Below are 6063 nucleotides of genomic sequence, written 5' to 3'. Positions count from 1 at the left end.
AAATAACTGTCCCTTTTTGATGATTACAGAGTATTACATCTTGTAGATAAGTCGCAATAGCTAAAATTTTATGTCACTTTCAATGGAAATGATTGCTTAGGAAGTGTTTTATTACAAAAACACAAAGGGTGCCACTTGGCCCTGGAACTCATGTGGTACTTCTTATGCTACAGTAACATTTTCCACTTAAAGTAAATGATAGGATGCTATAACGTCAGTGGCTTTTGTACATCTAAAACATTTACTTGATGCCTATTGATGTAAATGTTTGATGAAGGTGGACAGGATTTCGTGTCTGCGACAGACGCCAATGAAAGTAAAAAACAAAGAAAGTTCAATGCACTGTCTTGTGGGGCCCAGATGACCCCACTCCACGTCAACATATTCAGGATAGCACAAGGGTTCATTTAGCATCTACATGAAAGCAAAAGCATGTTTTTAGGACAAGAAATAAAATGGGGCATTAAAAAGTTTAAATACAATTGTTGAGGGAGTCAAAATCACACTGCCATTTTAAAGAATAGCTAAAATTTATATTTTAAATCAACATTTTGTCCTTGTTGCTTTATTGTTTTGCAGAAAGGAACCCTGGGTGATTTAGTGCTCTCTCTTCTCTTATCTCCACTCTCTTTGTACTCCTGGGTGGCTTCCATACTCGTCCGATTCATCATATCCATCCCAGCTCTTGCTCTTAACGCGCTCCACTACTCCGTTCTGCTGATCTTTGCTGGTCCCTGGTGTGTGGTCTCTATCTGCGCATCCCTGCTGCTGACGTGTCTCCAAGTCACCCTGTACCTGCTTCACATGGCCCTGGTGGTTGGGGCGGTGGTCGTAGTTTTGACCCTCACGGGATCCAACTCGACTGATTGTGAGACCGTCAGAGAAATGACATCAGACGAGGCAGCGATGCGACTCCAGCAGTGGAGATTGGAGCATCAAATGAAACCAAGACGAAGTTATTGGAGAGTTGCAAAACAAGGCTGAAATTTGATGTTTTTTTTTCAGTAAAAGGAAAACCTCAGCTTAAGCAGCTTTGGACCTTCTTTAAAATTCATTTATTTTTATACATGCAAAACTGCTTGAATTCTTTTTACATTTATTGTGTGTGTAAATTGGTTTTGAGACACTTTATAAGGAAGCAAAATAAAAGACTCTAGTATGACTCAGTGTGATTTTAAATGAGTGAAAACGCATCTGCTATTCGCTACTTTAACCAACATCCGAGGGTTGTCCACTTATCTATCTTTCTCATTTTCCTTTCCCCAGTAAGAACTGCGGCCCCCCAATTATCTGCGGATTGTTGTGCTGTTTGCTTCACATCTACAGATGTTATCATTAGTCGTGTCTGTCAAATGGAGATGAGGACAAAAGAGGAACAGGAGGAAATCTTCTGCATTCATTACATCAGCCTTTTTAATCTTTGCGTGTTTATGCAGGCAAGTTCAGCAGTGCAAGACAAACCATATCCCTGTAAAACACTAATAAAGGGAGTTAACAGAGAGAGAAACTACATGTGGTGGAAGCATTAAGTCGGGGCACTGGATGCTTGCCCAACCAGTAAACAGATCTGCAGGAAAAACTGTGAGGAAAAATGGAGGCAAACGCACAAAAACAACCATTCTGATCAAAACCATTAACTCGGAGCGAAGGGTTTAACGATGAAAAGTAATGGGCAAACTTTTTGGGTGGGGGTTTGTAGGATTGAGTGCACGTCTGGGTGAATGAGACTGAAAGACAGAGGGGAAATGAGGCTGGATCATAGAGATTTATTACATGGCCGTGGCATCCTAATTAGCATAAAGACTGGACTGGCCCACTCAAGCAGAGAATTAAAAACCTTAATTGTGCTGTCAGCCTTCCTCTCTCTTTCTCATTGTTGACTCTACTTCATTCCACTTGCAGTCACCTCCTTACGCTCTTCTCGTCCATTGGTGTTTTGGCTTATAGAGTAGTCTGCGCCCGTATTGTTTTAATTGTTGGTGATAAATGAAAAGAGGGGAGTTTGTAATTGTCTCAGAGATGGGAAAATGGATGGAGATCGTCTGAAGGAATGAGATGTAGAACAGAACCCCGCTTGGAAGAATGAAGGGAAGTCAGTTGAGAAACATGTTTGAAGGGTGAACATTTATTTGATAAGATGAGAAATTCCTCCTGAAATACCCCTATATTTTATTCTGAAGCCAAAAATGTTCAGATGTTAAAGACCCACTGCAATGAAAATTGTGTTTTTAACATGTTCTTGCATTTTTTTTTAATTTGATGGAGGACATAAAATAATTGCTTTTTGCACATACTTGCGTGCGACCAGTACAAAAACTGATGGAAATTTCTGTTGCAGATTGATACATTGGTCAGACGTATTTAAAGTTCAAGGCTAAATTTTGTTGTTGGTCGCATGCATTCAAAGCCATAGTTCCATTAGTTGTCATGCACCTAGGTGTGTAAAATTTCTTCTCCACATTTGAACCATCCCTTTGGGGAGGGGTGAACTGCAGACACGGCCGCACTCTGGAACCATGTGGTGGTTTAATCCCATCCCTAAACTTAATCATAACCTTGACCCTTCCCCTGGGTTGGTGCAAACAACCACTTTCAAAAGAATTTCAGATTTAAAAAAAAAACTTCTTTTCTGAGTATTATTCAATTCAAATCGTGATAGATCAGGAGCAGAATACACGAAACACGCAATTTGAAAAAGCTGATTTGTGTTTGCTGGAGGAAAAACAAAAGAAGTCCCAAAGTGAACCATTTATCTTGGAAAACAGCTAAAATACGATTTAAAAACTTTCAGTGCACTTTAAGCTTTACTCTTAACATTTTCAGGGCAGTATACTAGTAACGTCTGGTCTTCTGGTCTCTGTGGTAGAATCACGTGGTTAACGAAAATTAGAACTCAAATCCTGTGACTCTGATTTTGCCTGCGTTTGTGTTGAGACGGATGCTTTTCATCAACTTGACAAGAGTATTGCTGGCGTTGTGGTGGAGCATCAAAACTCATGGAAAATCCTCAAGGCAAGTTTTCATCAGAAGAAAGCCAAATCAGATATTGATAAAAACATTTTTTTTTTCCAAAGTCTTTTGAATGAGAGTGTTGTGCTTTGGTTGTTCACTGTCTAGTAGTTGTTCAGCAAAGTTGCTGATGGATAATTGTCAACATGCAGCTTAACATCTTAACCTGTGAGACAAATAATTATTTAGCCAGAGGAGTAAGCTAGGTGTTCCCGTGAAGATAGTCTCTGGAAAAGAGATTTGAACAGATAAAGATCCTCTCCAATCATCTTATGATCCGTTTTTAAAGGATTCCCAGTGGTAATTTAATTATGATTTTGTTGTTTTTATCCAAAATAGTAAACTGCATCGTTTTCAAAGACATAGTTTCTGCAGAACGGCAGTAGTTCATTAGAAATTCACCTCTAAGTTGTGGGCAGGACTGTTGGTGTGGAGTAAGCCAGGAGTGTCAAACTCGATCGCCCAGGGGACCAAAATCCAAAACACGCCATAGGTTGTGGACTGAACAGAATAAACATTTATTAAACACACTAAAACTAAATTTGAAAACTTTGACAACATAACTTTTTAACATGACTATGAATAAAAACAGGCAGGAATATTATTCCAGAATAAATCAACTTAAACCTTAAATAACTTTCAATATTTACTCTCCATAGAAATATATTTTGTCAAAATTATACAAGTTAGAAATGAGCGCAAGATAACATCGGGCCATTAATAACAATAAAATAAAATGATCTGGAGGCCCGAATAATTACTTGGAGGGCCTTGAATTTGATACATGTGGAGTAAGCCCACCCCCATTTCCCATCAGCCCTCCATTTACATGATTTCTCACTAGCGTACAGCCACTCACATCGACGAGCAAACATACCGGTGCAACAAAAATGGCAACTGATATTGGGGCTATCCAGCTGAGCCAGCTTGGATGAGGAAAACTAAGATCTACTCGTCTACAAGTGAATGCATCCGAATGGAGCGGAGCAGGAAGCTTGGGGCTTGCCGTAGCAGTGATTACATCACAGCTACAAACTTTTTCAACCATAATATCTTCTTTGTCTGCTCCTGATTCAATACAATTTGAGTAAAGAAATATTCAGAGATGCAATTTTTAATCTTAGTTTTCCCCCATATTTCCTCCATCATTAGAGAAATGCCACAAGAACATTTTAAAAATGCGACTGTGGAACAGAATAATCATGAGTGAGAGCGGAGGAACGGACACAACAACAGTAAAAGGTCCTGCTTGTGTGTCTCAGCTGTCAAAGCCAACAGCAGCAGACGAGGTTAGGAGTAAGGAGGAGGCCGGCCCTTCTCACACTGCGCCTCCTCCAACACTGACAGCTCGCACAAACTGTAACTCCATCCAAAATACACTGTGTTAAACTTTGTGTTTTACCTTTGTGTCTTCTCTTTTCCACCTCCTGCTTTTATCCTCCATCTCTTGTTTTCTCCCGTTTGTGCCTCACACTCACTTTGCTTCAGTTTTCTCTCATTGTTTTTCTCCTCTTCCTCTCTTCTCATCTCTTTCTCTAATTGGTCTCCGCTAGGTTAGCTTAGACAGGCCTATTCATCATAGCACTATCCTAAGAGACAAACCCTCCAGGAGCAAAGTGGAGATAGACAGAGTCAGACCGGAGGGCGATGGGGTCTGCCGCTTGTCAACCCACTTCTCCTCTCTTTTATTTTTGCCTGTTTTCTCCTCTTCCCTCCCTCCTTCTCTCCTCTCAGTGCAGATGTCGGTTTTGCAAAGGGAAACGAGGGTGAGGGTGGGGAAGGAGAAGGAGGGAATGTAGATGCATTAGTTAGGCTATTAGTTCTACAAGCTGATTCCATGCCTGTCAAAGGTCCAACATTTTTCTGAGCTCATGCATGCACGGGCGCTCGTCTTGTCTGACATTTTTAAGTTACAACGTCTGTGAGTAAAAAGCTGAGTGACAAAGAAGAAAAAAAATGAAAGTTTTTGTGTGTAAATGATAAGTAAAAGACCATAAATAATCACCCTGTCAAGGCTTACGCATTTTTACATATCTGTGATTTCAGAGTGTGAGGACATGAGCAGAGCGGGAAAGGGCAACGAGCAGCATGTAGGCATTCATTGTGTGGTGTCCAAATGTCTTCTGTGATAAGGTCAAAGCAGAATTTTTATGCAGTTTGTGTGTCAATTTCTCTTCATTTGATGAGCCAAAGGTTTGATCAAAAGACAGCCGTCTTTTTTTTTTTCTTTTTCTTGACTTACATGCGTGGAAAAAAAAAAGTTACTTGAATAAAAAAGAAACAAACTGTTTGGATGGTACAGAGTTTCTAAAAGGACATCGAAGTGAGTGATTGAAGCAACATTTTTTTTTCTAAAGAAAAAAAATATATATATTTTTTTTCTTTTACCTAAGTGTCCCTTCAGGGGCTCCGTAGGATTGTTTTTCGTGTTGAACAAGCTTTTTTAAACTCCCTTCACTCAAGATTATAGTTCAGCTTGGCTTAAACCCTGTCAAAAATGATATTTTGAGATAAACAAGAGGACAAAATTCAAGTTTAAGCTTACATTAGACTGAAGAATAATGTCAATTTGCATTTATGTTTCATATTTTCATGTTTTTAGCATGTTCTTGTGTCATTTTTCTGATGATAGAGGATATTTAGAAAGAAAATTGGGCATAAAATCACACTTCATTGTAAATCAGGAACAGATAAATAAAAACTTGTAGTTGTGACATAGAAACTACAATCTGATGGTCACAAGCTCCCTTCTCTGCTCCATTCTGATACATCTATTTGTAGACAAATAGATCCATTAACATATTTGTTTTCCTCAGCTGACATCTGGATCAAAACTGTGTGGCTGGATAGCTGTGAGGGGGTGTAAGCTAGCAAGAGGGCACGTAAAAAATGGATGACGGGAAGTAGGGACAGGCTTGCTCTGTGCCAATAGTCAACTTGAGTGGGATCAGGTGGCAGAAAAGTTGGCAGCTAAAAATCATCAGCTGGAAAGAAGTCCAAGACTGAAACATCTTCCCCCCCACCACAGCTGCACATTTTGGTCAAAAAAGACTA

The sequence above is a fragment of the Oryzias melastigma genome, linkage group LG1, assembly GCF_002922805.2.
Source record: "Oryzias melastigma strain HK-1 linkage group LG1, ASM292280v2, whole genome shotgun sequence".
NCBI classification, from domain to species: domain Eukaryota; kingdom Metazoa; phylum Chordata; class Actinopteri; order Beloniformes; family Adrianichthyidae; genus Oryzias; species Oryzias melastigma.
The sequence above is the reverse complement of the archived record's forward strand: the minus strand, read 5'-3'. Positions refer to the sequence as shown.